Source organism: Tachysurus vachellii, chromosome 18, assembly GCF_030014155.1.
Source record: "Tachysurus vachellii isolate PV-2020 chromosome 18, HZAU_Pvac_v1, whole genome shotgun sequence".
Lineage (NCBI taxonomy): Eukaryota > Metazoa > Chordata > Actinopteri > Siluriformes > Bagridae > Tachysurus > Tachysurus vachellii.
This window is the reverse complement of record NC_083477.1, coordinates 15,697,427-15,705,109: the sequence shown is the minus strand read 5'-3', so window position 1 is coordinate 15,705,109 and position 7,683 is coordinate 15,697,427.

Below are 7,683 nucleotides of genomic sequence, written 5' to 3'. Positions count from 1 at the left end.
GTAATTACACATTGCCATAGTAGTGTTGCAGGACTATTTCCAGCCTTTTAAGGATCTTGCTGTGTTTAACAGAGAGAAATCACTGCCATTTTTAGGACACACAAACTCATAACAGAGTGCCAGGATCAGTCCTGGCTAACGAGGACCCATCTTTATTCACCACAGTACTCCCTCCTCCTATCTATCTCTAGCCTACATGCTGTGCCCCAGCATTTGACTGCTCTGTAGGTCCTGGCTCTGGTACAAATAATTAAAAGTGTTTTAGGAATGCATTCATTGGTTTGCAGTAAATTGTGGACTTTTATAAGCAAAGGTGAAATTAAGATGATTCCAACAAAGCTCTATCTTTGCCTTCTAATCCAATGATTGTCCTACTTGATATTCAATGTTTCAAAAAAGTCCCTAGTTCCACATAAATTATATAGTTATGGACCGTTATAGGTTTATTATAGAATTAAATCTTATGTACATACTTTCAGTTTGAACACTTGTAGATACACAAGTGTATCCTGTCAGATGTAACAGGACATCAGGTGCTTCTCCTATAAAATTACAACACAGAGCTGCTGAATTCTCAAGTCAGACATGGTAGAGGAAAACCCAGGTAACGCAAAATTAAGTCTCTGATGGGGATATTACATTCGTTTTGGTTTCAGAAGGGAGAAATTGCACCCTATCACACTGATTTACTCATTCATTAGTCTTCATAACCACTTTATTCTAATCAGAGTTGTGGTATGGCACCATGGACGTCCTGCCAGTCCATCATCTGGACCAATCCATACAGATAGTCTCACAGGCATTTACCCCCAGGGTCAACTGATCACAGTCAGACCACCAGAATTCATGTGTTTTGGGAGATCTGAGGAATCCAGAGAACCTGGAGGCAGAACATTAGAGCTGTGAAGCAGCCATGCTACCTTAAATGCCACTTCACTTAAAACCTTGATTTATGCTTTAAGGTACTAAGATGATTACAAAACAAAAATCAAGAATGCTAGCAACAAATTACAATACACACCAAGCAAAACAACAGTAATGACAAGGAGGCAGTATATACACAAAGCAAACTGCACAACAATCACATATTTTTCATTTATGTACCTAAATGAGTAAGTGAATATCACAAGTTTGCTACCTTGCCTGCCCTATTTGTCAAAATTATAATCAAATAAAATAATAAATATTAGAAATGTTACATTGAAATCGAGGTGGATTGGCATCCCTAAACTGTCTGTAGTTGAATGAGAATATGAGAGTGTGTGCAATTGTGCCCTGGATTGGCATCCTGTCCAGGGTGTTTCCTGCCTTGTGCCCTGACTCTCCAGAGATATACTCCAAGTTCCCCTTGACTCAGTAGAAGTGTATAGAATTGATGGATGGAAGGCTTACAGGTTAAGTTTTTACAGAGTATTTTCAGCAAACCAAAGTCACTTGATCTGGTGTCACAGAAAAAGTATGACATCGGGGGTTAATAAAACCCCACATCTAAACAGTAGAACACAAGCCCTGTGACAAAGCCATTAGCACTTTAAAGTGTGAACCTCTGCCAGATTGGCCAAACAATCACTTGATGAATGGACATGGATTTTATACCCACAAAATGTGTAGTGTTGTTGATATTTAAGACTGAGCTAAAGCAAGCACTTATTATTAGTGTTGTCATTTCAAAACCTTTTACTTTTTGGGTCCCAGTGGCCTCATGAAATTTGTGCTGTCAGCAAATAAAACTGTGTCTGGTACTTTAGGGACTTTTTATAAGTCGAAAAAATGCTGAGATTGTGTTCTAGGGAGCTGTAAAAAAGTTCCCGCTTTCAAACAGGTGCCACAAGTGCAAATTCCTTACTGCAAAAATCATGTCAAAAGAAATGTGACACGCAATGTCCAATGTCCAAGAAATGTCCAAGAAATGTCCAAACGCAAGAGTAGCACATACCACCAGCACAGGGTAGGTGGGTAACAATTCATACTGCTGTATAACCTGAAGTACTTTTATCTTTACATATCAGACTCTCAATGCTGCTACATAAAGGACACACACCCACATTAACTCTACATGGGATTAATGCCTATCACCCTATGTGATCCCACCCGTCTCATCAGTTACTGGGCGCTTCGAGGTAATTTGGCTGTAATTAAGAGAGAGATGGGGTGAGACTCCACTTAGTAATAAAGAGAGAGAGAGAGACTGTGAGATAGAGACAGATTGATCTTATTATTCTCATTTCCCAGAGTGAAACCAGGAATTAGTTAACTGGGCCTTTAAGGTTCATTAGCAAATGCAATTTAGTTTCAAAAGATTTCTTCTTGTGTCTGCATGGGTTTCTTTCCAGCTTCCTCATTTTCTTTTACAAAACATGCTGGTCTTGATCTACCAGTTTAAAAAAAATACTGGATATCAGTTTGTCCTATAAGGTCTTAAAATCTGTTTGGGACTATATCTATATGAAATTGTTATTTTGTTGGAAATAATTGTCTTGTTATTGGGAAACGACAGTTTGTGTGTTATTACTATAATATCTTCATTGCTCAAAATGAGAAGGAATATTAGCTATGGGCTAAACCTCTGTTTTACTAACATGTTTAAAAAAATAACAATGGTACTTCAACAAAACTCTTTATGTTGTGGAAAACACAGTGATCAAAATTAGAGAACAGTAATTTTTCTACTAAATTCAAACTAAAATTTGATTCAAAATTTTTGTGAAATATCACAGTGACTTCTCATATAGACTGTAATAAAAACTCAAATGGATCCTGTTAAAAAAAATCCCGTACACTGTAAAAAATGATTTAGCGTTTTAGTCAGGTGAACAAGTAAAATCATGTCCTGTCAACTTGCAGCGCCTCACTACACAGTTGGATGAGTTCTAACAACCTCGACTTGATGGGAAATGGAAAACTTTAAATAACAAGTTCATATAACAACAAATCATAGGTTCTATCAATTTTCTATGTAATGCGCATGTGCTACAAAGCGCATCTTAGCGCGAAGCACCGCCGACACTCCATATCTGTTTAATGAGAATTATGCATTTTTATTTATACATGGTTTCAACATTTAGTTCTAATTTGTTTTTATATTATAAAAATGCTTGATCGTTTAAGAAACATACATACATACATCTAAGCACAACTTAGTAGTTTAATACAAAAGAAAAGCTTGAGAAAAGTGCACTCCTGACCATTTTATAAATTAATATTCTAAGAATATATAGAAACCAAATGGAAATACAAACTATTGTAATTTTACTTTAAACTGAAGCACAACACATTTTGCTGACATTTATAACACACCAGCTCTTATGTCAAGTGTCTATCTGGAAAAGATAAATTCACTATATCAGCGATATTGAATATATATTATTGAATGAAGAGTAATCAGATACCTGTTCATAACAAAGCTGACTGAATGAATAAGGCTGTCTTACTATTTGCCTTATTAAATAGTCCTTTAAAAGGGTAGGCAAGCAGGGAGGAGAGAAGAGGTAGCCTACAGGGCAGCGTCAATGTGCCAGCTGGGACCCAGAGATTGTTACCACAGCAACGGCGGGCAGGAGTTATAGAAGCCGCCAAATGGAAAATGTCAATTACTCTGAGTATGTAGATATGGTGAAGCCTGGGTGAAGCTGAGAGTAGAGCGCTCTGTGTGTGTGCATGTGTGTGTGTGGGAGAAGGTGCTGTTAATGTTCCAGCCAGTAGGCAGGAGAGATGAGGAATGGAGTGCATGGGCAAGGACAAAGAGAGCAAATGGCACACTGCCTCATAATATGATTCTTTTGAAAGCAGGCAAACCATATTGAGACTTAACATGTTCACACACATGCACACACACACACACACACACACACACACACACACACACACGCACACACATAATTAAGTGTATGTTTGTTCTCTTCCAGCCACTATTATCTTCCCCTGGTTACTGAACAGAGGTTTCATGATCGGGTCTGGATCGCAGACAAGGCACTGCTGGCCAGACACACACTTCTCCTATCCAAATATTGATCCTGGTGCATGTGCAGACCACAGATCATTGCAGCCAATGAAATTCAGCCTGGGGTCTCAGAGGAATTGGCATCAGAATGAGGAGAGGAGAACAGACACACTCCCATCCCCGTGGAGATGCGATAGAGAATCTGTAATGTTTATGCTTAGACATCTTAGAATAGTACTATTTGGGAGAAGAAATTTTACTAACAAAAATCTGTACACAAACACACACACACACACAGAGAGAGAGAGAGAGAGAGAGAGAGAGAGAGAGAGAGAGAGAGAGAGAGAGAGAGAGAACAACAAAGCGCTCACACCCTGTTTATCCATATCAGTGTCAAAACCATAACAGCTATCACCTAACAACTGACTCAAACATGCTCTGTTCTTTATCTCATTTTAAAATCCACACACTCATCAAATATCACTCAGACCCAAATTAGAGAATCCCTTCAGCTCCTGTTGCTTTTGACCTTTCTGTTCTAATCCTATCCAAAAAATGAGTCAAGATCTGCATGGAGATATGGAGGTTATTATTCTACACATGATACAACCACTGAAAGCAGACATACTGTATTTATGCAACATTTCTTTGTTCTCCTTTTATTTATCTGAAAAAAAAAAACAAGTAGACCACAGACAGGTGTATAAATGTGGCTGAATGTAATCAAGTCACTGCGCTCAGTGTGTGTGATCATCCATAACCAGGACAGGCATTATGGAAAAGCATTCTCAGTCTGCTCTGACTGTGATAACAGGGTTTCTAATGATTTGTTGTTGATAGTGGTGGAGATGTTGGTGGTGCACATGACTTCCTGATGCTGTGTTGACTCAGTTAGAGGTGATGTGTATTTGAATGCGAACAAGCAAGCACGAGTGTTCTTTCACTGTATTTTTGTTAATGTCAGTCCTCTCCTCCGTCATTTAAATAATTGCCACACACCAGAAATCAAGAATATTTTAGTATCAGTACACTGTAAAAAATTGCTGTAAAAAAACAGGGAATTTTGGACAGTAATTTACCGTTTCTCATAAATACAGCTGAATACTGTAAATGAAAATTAATTTGACAAGCAAACTAATAACAGCAGGCTACTGTTCAGTTTTACAGTACAAGACACTGTTTTTCTGCATTTTATTATATGAGAAGGAAGCAGAATTAAAGATGATCAATCCATTTTCACTCCGACTGTGACCCTGCCAGCACCTAAGGATCGGTGAATTCACGTGTTTTTTACTCCTCGCCTGTATATGAAGGTAAGCACAAACTGAACGAAGTCTGTGTTTCTAAGTGAAATAATTGAAAAATGTTAAATATATTTGCTTATTTTTGAACCATTACTAAAAATTATGTATTGATTTTTACATATTTGGGGCTGCTCGTTAAACGAATTAGCAACTAGCTACATTAGTTAGTATCTTTATTTGTATTTAACATTAATTTGTAATCTAATCAAATGTCTGACTGACGTGTGATTATTTATTGATATTGTCTGAGGATATTCAAAATCAGATTATCACTGGACTTCAAAGCTCAGGTGTGGAATCATTAGAAGACCTCAAGTATGTACAGCAGGATGATCTCAGAGACTTTATACCTGTCATACACCAAAGGAAGCTTCAGGAGACATTCAGAAATGGTAATTATTGTTATTATTCTAGTTTTAGTATTTGTTCTGTGACTGTCCAGTTAAAGCAACATGAATTATTAAATAACAAGTCTGTTTACATTCAGCTGTATTTGGTTTTTGAAAATAAATATGTGCCTATTTGATTTTATTTTATGTTTTAGAAACTTTAACAGTCACACTTGATCTCGAAGTCTTGCCACTTGACTCAACACAAACAAGTCTATATTCTGGCTCCAGTACACTGCCTTTTTCCTCTTCATCTTCATTGTCAAGCCCTTCACCAGCATCATCACGTTGTACTTTGAGCAGGGTGAGTCAACCAGCCAACATATCCAGTAATTGACACAAAACCTTTGAGATTCTTTGGGATAAAATGCCTGAGGAAGTGCAGTTAGCCATTGCTAACGGCAAGCGACCTGCTCCTGACAAGCAACGCCAGATGACGTGCATCCTGGTGGATGAAATAAGAAAAACATGATGCTAATCCAACACGTAATGAATGTCTCATCATCTGCCGTAATATTGTTAAACAGTACCCGAGTAGTTTTGCGGATATGATGCCAGGAGGTGTTATCATTGGTGGTGGATTTACTTCACTCCTTTCTCAGGTAAAAACAAGGATTGAGAATGTTAACCGTGCAGGGACATTGAAACAACACAGAACATCAAGACAACTGTCTGGACAACTGCGGAGGCCAAGTGATTCTTATGGATGCAAACAATTTAACCCAGAACTGCCATTAGAAGAAACTCATGATACACTGGAACAGAAGCGGCAACAACTGGGGAACATTTACAGACAGGAAGGTATTCACAGTGGTGAGAAGGCTGAAGTGATAAACCTCATGAAAACAACATTCTGTCTTCAGCATAATAAAATTAATGAGACTCCAGCCCCTTCCATTCAAAATTTGAGAATCCAGTGGCCTTACCTCTTTACTCAAAGTGGGTATCTTCTGCCACTTCGAGTTACTTACAGACATTAGTGTGTTAAGTGCCTTGGAACTATCCCTTAAAGAATGTGGGCAAGGAATAGTGAAGTATTTGATGACCAAAGCAAAGAACAAGCCTGTCATCTCCGAGGGTGAAGATGCGGAGCTGACTTTCATCCAGCTGCTGATGGCCTACTTTGATGAGAGAATAGAGGGACTGATACTCTGTGCTGATGTAAGTTGTGTTTGTTATTATTCAGTTTGTTTAAGTATTACTTAAGTAAGACGTATTTGATGCCTGCTATGACTGTACACACAATTTCATTCTTAATTTCCATATCATTGTTCATTTTCTACAGATTTCTGCCACTGCAGTAGATGTTGAGCACATCCTGACTCTCCCTGCTAGTCCAAGGCTGATACTGCTGGGTAAGTGTCACTGTAAGGAATGGAGTATAGAACAATAAAACTGTATAGAAAAGTCTGTCAGTCTGTCTAATTCCTCTCTTTCTGAAATGAATCTCATTAGCTTTTCCAAGTAATGGATTTGCAGCTATAATATCTGATAGTGTTTTGGGACATTAACTATAATTGTTGTCTGCATCAGTTGCTGGTGATGAAGTCACACTTGGAGGTTGGATGATCAGCATTGAAAACAACATCATCTGTGAAGGCATCCACCAAAGCTTCATCAGAGGGCTGGCTGCAGTTTTCGCCACCTACTATGTGTTCAACTTGCAATACCAAGAGGAAGCTGCAAGGACACTGGAGTTTGTTCAAAGGTAAATTCTCTCTCATTACCTCCCACCCTGCCCTACCCTACCTCTCTCCTTCTTTATTTCTCTCAAACACAGAAGCACCTCAAAGCACAGCTTTGTTAAGGGAAAGGACATTTTAGACTGGCCATATCATGGTGTATACCTCAACATAACATTGGTGCAATAGTAGTTTGAGTGTCTAGTCAGTTTCCTCTGCATGCTACTTTAATTTTAACAGAAAGCAATGGACAATACCGTGAGCTCAACACTCTTAGAAAGGATGTGTTAATTTTTTACACATCTTTGTGCGTTAAGCTTTTAATACATAATGTGTAATTTTAACACATTTTGTGTTAATTTTGTGTT